General features: G+C 41.0%; 1 protein-coding gene across 2 annotated transcripts in view; it reads right to left on the reverse strand.

The window, feature by feature from the left end:
* The window catches only part of CDKL5 (cyclin dependent kinase like 5), a 124,555-nt gene extending 115,370 nt beyond the window's left edge, over nt 1-9,185 (reverse strand). For both annotated transcript variants that reach the window (XM_008922354.4, XM_018084197.3), the window contains exon 1: nt 9,144-9,185. The gene's annotated coding sequence lies outside the window, so the exon portion shown is untranslated. The remainder of the gene's footprint in view (nt 1-9,143) is intronic.
* Between the last annotated feature and the right edge of the window lie 5,389 nt (nt 9,186-14,574).

Here is a 14,574-nt window from a genome sequence, read left to right on the forward strand (position 1 = left end):
TTTCAGCCCTCCAAGTTTTTCAAGAAACACTTCAATGATTTCAATTTGATTTGCTCTTCTACAGCACCTCTTTTCTCTCCAAACCCCCTCCTTTCTATATATGAGGTTCTATGTTTGAAGTTCCTCCTGGATGGCTGACAGTCTTCTTCCTTCATCGAGCTCATATTTCTGTCACTGACTTTGCAGGATATGCACAACCCCTTACCCACGTACATCAGATGATGTTTTCTATGCCACCAATTCTTCCTTGCTCTTTATAATACGTCTGAGTTGAGCAGCACTTTCCCCAATTCCTTTAAAGATGGGAAATTAAGTTACACTGTCAAACAGGTCTCCCACAGTAATTCTGTATCCATGAGAATAACCTTACTTCCTACCCAGAACATCCCCAAATTATTGCCCCTGTGACATCCCTCCCATCATGCACACTGCAATAACCTACTGCATCAGCTTTGTGACTGTCCTGCTTTCCAAACTACCTTCCCTTTGCACACCAGCCTGGCAAGATGCAGCAAATGCCATAATGGCTATTACTACAGGCCAACCACAGACACATAGACCAGGGTTCCCCCTGTTCTTTGCTCAGTCTCTCATCTAACCATCTGCCTGTTTCTGTAAGACCTGTATATGTGTGTAACAGGGCTGGAGAACGTTGCCCCTCTGCCAAAGTCAGCGAGGAATTAGGCAAGTGGTTCAGAAGTTACTGGCAGGGTGGGAGGACAGGCTAATGGACAGATGGTTGGACAGATGGGACAATTGCATAAGCAACCTTCCCTCAAACTAAAATAAAACTTTGAAGTCCCACCTGTTTCACAAAGCATTTCATCAGTACTGGCCACTCCCCACTTCAAGGTTTTCTGTTTTATAATAGGCTATACTGCATAAAGTAGTAGCTTTGGTCTATATACTTCCCAGATCAACACATTACTGACTGTACCTCATGATGTACAGCTACAGCACTCCATAAATAACTGTCTTCAAACACAAGCTGTACCCAAACAAGATTTCACAGTTAAGTAGAAAAAGAATGGTTGCATAAAAAAAATTATAATGGCATGCAATTTAAACCATGTTTCATAATAATAATGCTGGCAAGGAAAGGAGAAAGAAAACACAAACTTTTGGGGTGGAGGGGGTTTGGGGTTGCTGCTTTTTTTTTGTGTGTGATTTTTGGTTTTGTTTTGTTTTTAAAGAAATACAAAAAGATGTAAAGGAGTAAAAATAAAGACTACTACCAATTAAAGGATCTGCAAAGGCGTCTTGCATCTCAACAGCCTAAGACTGTGTGAAGGGATAGAGAAGAAGCTGTGCTAGATGAACAGATGGATCAGGAAAGTGTGAAGAGGTCCATAAGGTAGACTCAAGTTTTTAAAGCATGAAACTTCTGAAGCAAGCACAGACTCATTGTAGGTGTTTTCATAAAAGGATTAGTTAAGGTGAGGGGGGTTGGAGGTTTCTTTGGGGTTTTTTTAAAAGCTTACAAATGTAGGTAGATAACAGCATACCATGTGTACATGTCTGGAGTGGTGGATTTGGGGATACTCCATCCTTGTCCAACATGCAAGGCAAGGGAGACTGGAAGCATTTTTGCAGAGGTTAAGCAAACAACAAGATGGCAACATTGTGGATGTGGTAGATTAAAAGTAGAAACAAAAACGCGGGGAGATCATAGGCAAAAGGAGAGGGAAAAAACCACCTGCTTGCAAAGATATTTGCTTGCTTTTATTTGGAATTCTCTTTTGAAGTGCTCAAAAGAAAATAATGCAACAGTGTCATTAAGACGAGTTGAGCAGGGAAGTGCGTGCATTCCCCGGAAAGAGAAGAATAATTTCATTTTACACAACTTCTTCCTAGTGACCTTTTAGAAATAAACATAATTTTAGGAAAATACAGCTTTTAAGCACAAGGTCTAACTAGAAAATCTCCTGAGGGCCCTCTTCCATTCCTCATGTCAATTATCACTTCAAAATACCCCATGCAATCCTATTAAAAACAGCAGTAGAAAGTTGAAGAGGGCATATTCTATATTTACTAATAGATTCAGCATCATTTCAGCAAACACCCATCTTGCGATAAAAAAGGTCATAATTAAAAGAAGTTCTGAAGTTCACATCTGAAAACTAGTAACATTTACTTGTCACTGCTATGACAATTGCTTACTCTTTGACTAATAAACAGCTTTAACTGTTAAATAATCCATAAGCAAAATAAACGATTTTTATTTCATACGCACATAACATTAAAAGTAAACTTGTTTTAAGGTATTATAAACCTATACCCAACTCCTATTTTACCTCCCTAGAGTAAATTCTAACAACACAGAAAACACTTAGGAGTAGCCAATATGTCTACCAACTATTTTGAACAACATGAATTTGAAACATCAATTAAAATGTGAGGTTAAAAACAATTTCCTATACTATATGAGGTGCTCTATGCTTTGACAGTTTTAAGATTTCTTCACCTCTGAAGGGGGTCACATATGGTAAGATGGGCCCCAATACTGCATACACTTCTTCATAAGCAATACAACTGAAGTTAAACATATGTTTAACTTATTACATGTACACAGATATTTGTAGAGAAGGCTTAAGTGACTCCAGGGAATAAACAAAATGATGCCAAGTGCTCAAAATAAAAAACAGAAAACTTTTCCTGCAATTTGTTTTCAGCTACTGTAAAGTTTTACTGAACACAGCAGGTTAACAGGAATTTAGAACAAGTGTAATAGGTCTGACAAGAGGAGCTTCATGAAAAGCTATGACATGTCCCCACCTTCCATGCTAATTTTGCTATTAATATTTAAGATAAGAGCCAAAAATGCAGCCTACAAGAAAAAAAAAAATCAAAACCACAAACCACTACTTCCACTTGGAAGAAGCAGAACAATCAAACTACACTACACTTATTCATGGAAAATGCCTCTGACGAACCTGCAATTAACATGATATGCTGCAACATGCAAGACACTCTTACCAGGCATACTGAAATTTGTTGTAAGAGCAACAGAGTGTAATATCCAAATCCTTCCAGCAAACTTTGAAGTTTATCTACTACAGGACTCTCATCAGAACGCAAGTTTCCTCTTCACCATCACCTGGAAATGCTGTCCAGATGAAAAGGGAGAGGAGAGAAAAAGAGCAGCACACACCACCAAGCATCATGAGCCCCCAACTCTCAGGGCACACTGGACCTTCTGCTCTACCAACACCAGCATAGTGCTGATACATTCTTAAGCAAATACAGGGAGCTTGTGAGAAGCAAATTACACAAAAAAATACATAAAAAATAAATATGGCCTTCTTTAAGATTAGGAAATGTAGCAAAAAGTAGAAAGCTTACGAACACAAATTTACTGTGCTCTCAAGTTCAATTCAAAAGTTTCTGCGCTTTAAAGATAAATATATATAAGCACAAAGTCCCACTTGCTAGTACAAAGCAAGTGAAATCAGATTGTTTTAACAAGTTAAAGTATCACCCAGACTATCACATGCAGGCCAAACAGAAGGATCTACCTTCTCTATGTCAAAGGGTAAAAAGACTGAAAAGCACTGAACTGATGTACACTCAAGTAGTTACTCACTTACTTCACATATAAGTGAGACTTAACAGCCGAGGAGTTGCTCACTTCATAAGCACTAACTAAACTCACTCAAAGTAAACCAAACCCAGTGAAAAACTCCAGGTGATTCTATACCAGACATTACCCCAGATAACTATCAATTTAATAGGTACTTAAAAAATCCATTTCAGGATCACAACTTCTATGAATTTGATGATGAGATCAGCCAAAACATAGTTCTACAAAGAAATCATTGTAAGTGTAAACCATTTCTCCAAATTCACTAAGAAATGTAGAGTTCCTACAATACACGATGACTTTTAATACAGGATGACTGACACCTAATCATGAAGAAAAGGGGAGAAGGGGCTGAAAAAAGTTGTTTTCATATCAAGCTCCAAGAAAGATTTTTTTGATACTTAATAGTCAAATAAATACTTTATTCTACTGAACGTTGTAGCCTCATCCTTCCCTTCTTTCAGCTGAATGAAGCAGTGTGTTACCATTAACATCAGTACTACTATAGTCATCTCTCAGAAAAAATTAACAGAGACAGTGATACGATTCACCAAAACAATGGAGCTCTATGTGGCTGGCATAATGAAGATTCAGTTAAGAATTGATTCACACTTTGTTTTTTCAGAAGGATTTTATTTGTTGGTTTGGGGGCTTTCTTCCTCCTTTTTTTTCTTTAATATTGCCAGGCCACCCACAGCAAGACTATGTTCTTTTCCCAAACTAAGTGTCCATGTTAAATTAACTTATCCTATCATTATAAATGAATCAACTAAAGGATAAGTTTTCAAGACATTAACAGGCAATTCCAACACAGGAAGGTTCAGCAGGTTTGTATTAGGAATTCAAATTTGAATCCAAACTGGAACACAAACATCTCTGCTGAGTAATGTTGGAAAAATAAGTCTAATTGCACTAAAGCTAGAATTAAAAGCTTCTGGAGATCTGGACACTTCGGTGTCACAGAAAGGTATCACACAAAGTCATCAGATAATAACTATATCTATTCCATATGCATTTTCCTCATTTTAAGACACAGTAATAGATTATTTTTACTCCACATCAGCTGAACATAACTTATGTCTCAAACTTCTTATGAACAGAGAAGTTGAATACAACTAACTTGAGAGCCCACACATTCATTTCTGAAAGTTCCTTTGCCTAAAGGAAACAGGCATGAAAGTTCTCTGAAAGCTAGCCTTTTCCAATGAAATGCTCATGGTTGCTTCAGAGAAGGGAGGGAAAAAATATATGCAATATTTCTATAGCAACAGAGTTTAAGACATGTAGCACCTTTAAAATTTATTTTGTTCTTTCATTGTGATTTAGTCAAGATATTTAACACAACTATTTCTGCTATGCTAAAATATCTTATTTAACAGAGTGACAAAGAAATAAATTACCATATTCTAAATTTAAAAAAAAAAATTAAAAGCTGAATACGTTAGCATTATGAACATTTAGAAGTGTAACATTTTCCTTCATCCACATTTAATATTATGAAACTGCATAGACTCAGCGAGAGGGTTGATGTAACAGTGATTTCTTCAGTTTACTTATGTATTGTTTTAATACTCATTTTATGAAATTAATTCTTACTGTTTCTGATGCAGAAAGCTGGTATAATCATTCACAAACTAACCTCCATTTAGATACTGAAGTATTATAGTTAGAATATGGAATTTGGAACCAGGAAACAAACTCTATTATTCACTATATTACATACAGTCTTTAGTGATAGCAAGTCACTGATCATTCTCATGTTAGAAGTAACATGAGGATGCTGATGTTCTGAAGTAAAAATCCAGACAAAAATCCAGTCATTAGGTTTAGCTCATGAGTAGTGCTAAAATTCTTTAAAATTCTCAAATAGAAATTATGACAAATATAAGGCATTCCTGTTCCTTTCACATGATGAGCACATAGTTCACAATGACTTCATTTATCCCCACTTTAAAGGTAGTTCTCCCTCATTATTATTTCATGACTGATGTTCACAATCTATGCAGAATAAGCATACAAGCACAAGAAAATTTTCATAAATAAGAACTCATATCTTATCCAGAGCTTAAATAGTACCTATGAAAACTGTTGGTTAGTTTTTTCTGTCCAGATTTCTACTGCTGAGTGTTATGTGTTCGAGAGAGACTAAAAGCCAAGGCTTACATGTGAACAGTTTTCAAGGGTTTCCATATATAGTCAGTATTATAAATAGCTATTTTTATAACAGCACTGAACTGACTTTTCGTTATATATAGAGAGGGTGTTTTCTGCATACAGAAATTATCCTGTTATTCTACCTTGTACTTGCAGTCTTAGCTCTCCTCCCACTCACATGGTCCTGCTCTGTTTCCAATAGAAATAGCCACCGTTAGTGTCAAACCACACTGACACTACAGTTCACAGAATACCAGGTTGGAAGGGACCTCAAGGATCATCTGGCCCAACATTTATTGGAAAAATCACAAACTAGACAAGGTGGCCCAGCACCCTGTCCAGACGTACCTTACAAGTGTCCAGTGTTGGGGAATCCACCAGTTTCCTGGGAAGATTATTCCAACAGCTGACTGTTCTCATTGAGAAAAATTTTCCTCTTGTGTCTCACTGGAATATCCCCAGGAATAACTTATCACCCTTATCTTTTCCATGGGACTCCTTGTAAAAGGGAGTCTCCATCTTCTTTTTAGCGACCCTTTAAATGCTATAACATGACGTTAATTAGATCAGTGCTTCAATAAGAGTTTCCACCAAACTAGCCCAAACCTCTGTTTTTATAAAAAGCTCTCTCTATACTGACCATACAGTTTTTTACATTTTCCTTTAGCTGCTTCACTAGTAAAGAAGGTTTATGAAATCGCTATTCTCAAGTTTTTTGTTAGGAACATAGACCTAGAGTAAGCATTTCAGTACTTAAATATCAATGTGTATTTTTCCCCCATCACTATTACACTAAACTGATAGGATCTATGGGAACAGCAAAAATGGATCTGCAATTTCTTTGTTTCAACACAAAGTTTTGAAACTTCATGTTGAAAACACAAGTTTTGAAAACTAAGGCAGAGCACATCAGCTACAACACTAACATGTTTGTTATGAATCTCATTTTAAAGTCAGACACAAATCAAAACAAATTTCTAGTTTCAACTTTCATAAAATTTAAATCTAAAACACTGAAAAAAGTCTTTAACATGAAACAACTATGGATTATATATCAGATTCATTAAAAATGTCAACATTAAGTTGAAATCAAGCATAATGCAAGTATCTTTTACATGAGTAGTTTTGAACAATGCTAACTGCTTTTAATCGCAGGTCTAAGCACTAGTTGAAATTGTTTCAATAGATCTATTTCCAAAATATGGTATTGCATTTGCTCTTTGCGATGTTTGATTTCTACAGCTTTAGTTTTCTTCCTGTTCCTATAAAATGTGTTCTTTCACCCATTGTAATATATCATCTAATTCTTCTGCATGCTACAAAAATCTAAGTAGCTAAATCCAGGCAACAAAGATTTTGATACAATGTTGATCTACTTCCCTAAATACTACAGTTTCAGGTAAATACTGACAAACAAGGCCAAACTCCTGAGAGTTATTCAATACAAAGGCTTCTTGAGGCAGAGAGCTCCTCTCTTTGAAGAACATCTTTCCAGAAGTACAGTGGGGGAGCTTTTTCCTTCCTATTGCCAAATGAGTAAAATGAGAGAAATTTTAAACAACCACACACCTAGAGGTAGTATTTATGTCTGTACAATAGAAAAGGCCAATACTTCTTTTATTCAATCCACCTATTAAAAATGGTACTTCGTGTTCCTACTACACACAAGTGCATTTTATAAAAAACTTCCATTTTTTTTTCCAACTGCAGATCTCTGCATATACACACACACTAAGACAAGAGCAATCTTAAAGATCATGGGTTTTTTAGGCAAACCCAACAGACTACCTGAAACGTTAAAATTTGAAACACTTACAATGAGATCTGGGAAAAAAATAGTTAAGTGTATGCACAGATAGCAAAATGAAGTGGGAATTGTAGATTGTCCTAGCCAAGAAGCCATTACCAATCGGCAACATACAACTTGATCACTCATTACAATGGAAGCTGGTGGTGCTCAACACCTCCCTGAAAAGCAGCAGAGAGGCATGAGAACAACAAAAGAAACTGAGAGGACAATTTTAAACTTCTCTCCTGCAATACTGCAGAACCCCACAGCCATTTGTGATATGCGTTTATCAGTATGCCAGTGGATTTTCTTAGCCCTTCTCTGTTGTACATTCTCTTACAGCCCGTTTGAGACGTTCCAAAGCTTTGTTAAATAACCGGGTATTTGCCATAAATGAGTCTTTCAGACGCGACTGTGACTAATGTTTTACCATCTTGACAAGTCTGCTGAGTACGAGTCAGGTAATAGCTTCCCTCACCCAAGACACAGCACACAAAAATATGCACGATCATTACTAATTTCACTATGGCAGTTTCAGGCTGTTGCTGCCTCAGACATTTACCTGCCGCAGCCATAGTCGGCCGTGCACGATGCAGACAGGAGGAGGATCTCCGAGAGCAAGCCTGGAGTAGTTCAGCAACAGCAACAGCGCGCAGAGCCCTCACATACATAAAGAGAATGGAATAGGAGCTGAGCTTATTGCTCTTCCAGCCCTAGAAGAGGCATTGCTGCAGACACACCAAACCCTGCTTGAAAAAAAATCCTTTTCCCTTCCATATGGTTCCAAGGACAGCAGTCGTGTTTTCCCTGCTCACCGGCCAATACAAAAGATGAAAGCTGAGAGCAGAAGCAAGGAATAGCCCAGCAACGGGAATCCCGGCATCCCTCATCTTCCCAGCAGCTCGAGGTGAGGTACAGCCTTCCCTCCCTCCTGGGTGTTGTCCCCTCCGATGCTCTCCATCACCACCTGCCTACCTTGCAACAACTAGTGCGTTTTCTCGCAACTGGCACCGACAATGCACAAGCCCAGCAACAGGGCGACTGATTAAAAAACAAACCACAATAAAATAATAATAAAAAAAAACACACCAAAAAAAAAAACAAAACCAAAAAAAACAAATAGAGAAATACGCTCCCCTGTAAATCATAATAATCTAAAGAGCATCTTTTTCAAAAAAAATCCCTCAGCCCTTCCAGCCAGACGGGAGAGAGGGAGAGCTCGTGCAAGACAAGGCACTCGGGCGGAATCCCACGGGCAGAACCCCACGAGCGGCCGCCCCGGGGCACCCCCGTGGAACCACCCCGGCTCTGCCCCTGGCGAGACCCCGCGCCGCCGCCAGACCCCGCCGGGCACCGCCGCCTCGCCCCGGGCCCCCCGGGCGCACCTGGCTGGGAGCGGAGCGGGGCGCACACACCGCCCCGGCCCCGGCGGGATCGGGGGAGGGCGGGCGGCGAGAGAAGCGCGGCTGGCCGGGGAGCAGCGGGGACGGACGCGGAGCCGAGGGAAGGGGGCGAGGCGCGGGCTGCCTCGCGCGCAGCAGCCGGCAAGAGCCCGGCAGGGGCGGGCGGACAGGTGAGGGCGGTGAGAGGGCACGGCGACCCCCGGCGCGGCTCCCCTACCTGCGCTCCGGCGCTGCCGCTGCTCCCGCTGCGCCCGCGGCGGTCCGTTCCCACCCGCCACCGCCCCCTCGCTCCGCTGCGCGGCCCCGCCGCCGCCGCCCCTCCCAGCACCGCCCGCCGGCCCCGCCCCCGCCCGCATGACGTGTCCTCGCCAGTAGCAGAGCAGACAGCCGGCCCGGGCCACGCCCATGCCCTTCAGCCAAGTAGCAGGCGGCCGTCAGCTCTTGTCCCCGCCCCCGCGGACCGCCCGGGCCGGCCGGTTGGGTTGAGGCGCAGCGGCGCAGGTGGGCGGAGGGGTCGCGTCTGAGGGGCCGGGGGGCACGTCCGGCCGCGGGCGTGAGGGACAGGGGGTACCGCCGCAGGTGGAGGGGCGGAGGGCAGCTCCCGGCAGCAGGGCACGGCACGGCACGGCATGGCCGTGAAGGATAGGTCCCTCCCTGACAGGGAGGTGGCTTCTCGTGCGGGGGATTCCGCGGAACGGATGGGCGCGTTCTTTATTTTTTTTTTTTTAATTATTTTTTTTCCCTTTTTTTGGCATGGAAACCGGTCCCCGCCCCCGGCACGCAGGGCCGTTAGTCACCCGAGAGCGGGGCGGGAGGCGGGAGAAGCGCCGTGGGAGCCGCGCTGCTGCTTTTGCTGGATGGGTGGAGGGAAGGGCAGCGGGGATGTTAAAATCCAGTGACTCCTTTTTTTTTTTTTTTCCTCAGATCAGCTCCTGACACGGTGAAAATCCGTCCAGCACTCAAGCCATTTCTCCATCCTTTTTTTTACAAAACCACAATCTGGGCTTGCAGATTCTGTTGCTGGCGGCTGTGAGGCTTTCACCTTTCAGCTTCGCTCACACAAATTAAAATTACAGTTTAAAACTAAAGCCACTTTCAGGCAAACATCGAGTGTCAGATGCACCACGGCAAAATGTAGTTCTGGGTGCTTGAACTTGGCTCCCGTTTTCTTGGTACGCTTCAATGGTTATTTGAATTTGAAAGATATTATGAAGCCCACTGGACATAACAGGACACAGAATTCAGCAATGGTTGTGTATTGCTAATCTAACACTAACCAAAAGTATGTTTTTTCTGTAAGGATATAAACCTTAAAAAAAATCTGCATAGACAGATAACAGAGTTTAAGGCACTGCAGTGCATGAAAATCAGGCATCTCATTTTCATTTGTTGTTCCACACAGAATGCTTCATGAGCCTTGGGGCACTGAAGTGTTTTAGTTTGGATCAGAGAGGCACTTTTGAAGTAACTGCTGTCATCATCTCTGCTAACAGTGCTGTAATTCAGAGTGCAGAGTGGTGTTGGAGTGCATGAAGTAGATCTCTTTTGTATGAAGCTAAACTAATGCATTCCAGCCACAAATGGGCACTGGGTGGGACTCAAACTGAACTAGTCAAACAGTAGGAATCCTTGAACTGTGTACGGCTTGAAGATCAGGCTTTCAGCACCAACTGCTGCACTCTACAGGTCTTCTGTTAGACCTTGGTGCTTGCCTGTGTAGTTGAAGATTTGGAGCTTTGTAGTTCAGAAGGAAGATCCCAGAGGGTTTCTAATGTAACATCTAAAAGACCTGACTCATGGTTCACAGCAGACAGTCAAACCGATGCTTAAAAACTTTGATGCTTAAAAGTCTGCCAAAACTCCCAGTTTGTATATGGATCTTCCCATATTCTTGTGTCAGGAGTATATCACGTCGTCTCTAGCAATAAGGATAACTTGAACTGAGTTCAAAATCTGACGCTGTTGTCTAAAGGGTAAAAAAATGTGCTGCCGATGTTGCTATTTCAGATATTGTCAATGGCTTTGTGGTCCCTAATTATCCCCCTATACCTGCAACTGATTCCACAATAGAAGGCAGTGGTGCTACAACTTAAATATAAATGACTGGGCAATGCTTTAATGCTTAAAAATAACTGTATTAACTTCTGATAACATATGGTAGCAATTAAAACAGTTTTTTTCTGTTAGTGTATCTTGTCATTTTAATATAAGGCCATATTGTAAGCAATGTAGCAGATGTTGAATTTTTGTGAGAAGGCATAGACAGAATCACTGTGGTGGCAAAATCAGAGCTGAGATTTTTTTTGTTATAATGTACACAAAATAAATTACCTTTTCCTACAGTGCTTCTCACAGGTAACCAGTTTCATGCCCTAATATGACATAATTACTCTTTTTACTGAGATCTGTCTTCTTTTGGAAGGGGTGTGTGAGAGAAATTTCTTATTTGGTAGGTAAGATAGAATGCTTTATTATAAACTTTAATCTTCGGCTTTGCAAAGCCTTTACATGCCTGAAATCAAACATCATAGCTCACTTGTCTTCTAGGTTACTTCTGTATTCATTATAATATTTTTTGCTCTCATCTTGTGGTTGTACAGAAATGTTAGAACAGCAGATTTTTGGTTACTGTGTCCAAAAGTTTAGGGCTAATTTCACTCAACTATAAAGATGGAATTTTCTAATGTGAACTCTTCAAATCAGGAATGGATGTGGAGCCAGGCGCTTTTATTCTGACACTCACATCATGGTCTATAATAGAGATATTTTTTTTGGAAGCCTAGGCTAGACTCCACCAAGTCACTAAAACAAAATATAGGAAAAAAATATGATTTGCCAGGTGAAACAAGCATTTATGACTGAATATAAACAAGCAGCAGGTCTCATTCATAACACGATATCTTTTTTAAAAGACATTTTTCCTGTAAAAAAAAGAGGGGAAATGCCCAAGTTACCCAAAGGCCACCTGAATGTTTTTTCTGGGGACTCCTAATGGGGTTGTGGTGGAGTGACCAGGGCCAGAGACAAACACTTGCAGGCAGCAGCTGGATTGTCTTGGCTTCCTTTTTTTGGTCCCACAAACAAGCTGGCTCCGTGTCAGGCTGGCCCTCCAGTGCAGATCAGAGCAGTCTGATCTGTTCTGCTGGAAATGGCGTGAAGTGCCAAGTCCTGCACTCAGCTTCTGTGGGAGCGCCTGTGAGTCACCACATCAGCTGGGCCCACGGGCAGCTCCTGGTTTGGTGGCCAACCAATGTCACATGGCCTGGAAGGAAAGAGCTGATCACCCACTGCATCCGTATTAACCACTGACACTAAGAACCAAGTAGGAATAAGTTTGATGTAAACATCAGTGGAAGTGGATGGCGAAGTTTAGTGAGGTATAAATGCATATACATGGGGCAAGATACTATCGTGGCGTTTTAGAAGAGCCTTGAAATGTGCAAAAATCAATGGGAGTTTTACTAAGCTTAAAAGTGCAGAAATTGGCACATGGGTAGAAGCAGATTATTCATTTCTTGTTTCTTGTAGTGATATTTCATTACTTACAGAAGAAAAGAAAACAGGAAATAGTCAATAGAGATTGTTTCTTTCCTAGGGTCTTGAGAGAAAACAATGTAACAAAAGGGAACAATGCTGGTTTAATTATTATTCTCTACAAACTGGCTGTTGCTTTCCCAGGAACCAAGCTCTCAGTTGAGCAATCAGTAATTTAAAAATAATTTTATTGTGAATTTCCTATACAGTGTTGCATATTTAATACATGCAATAAAGGCTGACAACCACAATTCTCAGGTGGTAGAGTCTGCATAACTGCACTGACATCCCTTTATAAAACTAATCCTAAAATGTGTCTTTTAAAATGTGTAATTTGCAACTATCACTCTTGAATGGGATCATTTAATTTTGAAGATTGGGCCTATGGTCAAAGAGTTAAGGCTTTATTCCTTCCTGCGCAATCATTTCCATGCAAGGACTACAAACCAATACTTTCTTAATCTATTTGTTGGGTGATGCAACCATCCTTCACCAAAATGGTAAGTGGTTCACTCCACAAGATTTCCCTGGCATGGGCATCTGGGGGCGTGTGTGTGTGCGTGTGTGAGTAAAGATGAGGATTTTCTGCACATCCCCACTACAGAACTGCAAACTGCTCTGCCCAGCCCTTCCAAGAGTGGGAAAGTAACAGAAGAAATAGTGCTTGATCTGTAAGAAATAGTTTTACTGTCTTATTTAAAAAGACTTGTTTAGGCTATGAAAAGTACCTACTCTCTGCCTCTTAGTTTAAAAATAGGCTTTCTGTGCTTCTTAACCACCTGCTATCTTCTCCTCGTGCATTACCCCTGCCCTTTCTGCTGGCTTCCTAAACTAATGTGGGTAGATTGCAAGATAGACATTTTGCTTTTACAGAGCCAGGACTCAGCCTAATTATAACCTGCAAGTTCAGGATGTGACTGTTTTGACTTGCAGAAGCAAAGATGAATAATTGAGTTGTAGGCATTTAATTTGTTTAGATACTGCGAACTTGATCCACTTGTAACTGTAATTTATTGTACTTACGACAGTGCTGATACCTGATGAAAACAACCTATGTGTGCAAGCCATCATTTGCATTGTATTTTCTAATGAAGTAAATTGACTTTTAGCAAAGTAAAAACACTTTTGCTTTTCTTTTGTGAAAATCAGTGTTTTTATTACTTCTCTATGACAAGAAAATAGTACACAGAAAAATGTTAAAAATATTTCTTTCCAGACTACAGTAATTTAGACAATCTGGCATTTCAAAGAGCCATACATCTTTATTTCAATAATAATGACCAGTTATGGTTAATGGATTTCATTCATCCTAATATCTCTTACTGTGTGTAATAGGCACCTTCAGCATGCACCTAGGTACCTTTGCCCGTGAGGTATTTCATCCTTGAGCATAATTTATAGGTTTATGTCAGCATTTGGTTGGAACAAGACAGGAGGTAAGATGACATGATTGCAGGGGGGCTTTCTGCTGCAGTAGTCTGTGTATTAAACTCTTGAGGGCAATTCCTGCTTGTACAGACCCTTCAATGCTCCAGTCCTCACCCTCATCTCAGAAAAATGGTACTGACATATATCATTGTAGTTTCACATATCACATCATTTTCCACCTATTTTTCCCCCATGAGGCTCTAGTGTCTCTTGTAATGATGTCACAATGAGAACAGATTAGATAGGATAGCTCTCATATATTTCTAGTTCATGGCTAGGCTTCACGAACAAAGATTTGGGAAAGGTTCTATCCACATTTGTTACAGGCACACTGGTGGCTAATAAGGCCAATACGAGATAGACATGTCTGATAGCAAAAGGCACAGCAGAAAGACTCCTTAGGTGGTATATTCTGCAAGACACGGTTCTTTCTGCATTGTCTTTTCTCCTCAAGAGTGATCCTGCGTGCGTTCTCAAAGGAATCAGCTGTGTTATAGATGGTGTGTCTCCAGGCCTCCTCATTTGAGGCCAGAGTAGACCAGTTATGTTGATCAATATGGCCAAGACTGAGATGTTGTTTCAGGGGATCCTTGTATCTTCTCTTCGGGGCTCCTCTCATGCAGCAGCCAGTGGCAAGTTCACCATAAAGCAGGATCTTAGGGAGGCGGTGGTCCTTCATCCTGGAG

The sequence above is a fragment of the Manacus vitellinus genome, unplaced genomic scaffold, assembly GCF_001715985.3.
Source record: "Manacus vitellinus isolate BGI_N305 unplaced genomic scaffold, ASM171598v3 scaffold_7_pilon, whole genome shotgun sequence".
Classification (NCBI taxonomy): Eukaryota; Metazoa; Chordata; class Aves; order Passeriformes; family Pipridae; genus Manacus; species Manacus vitellinus.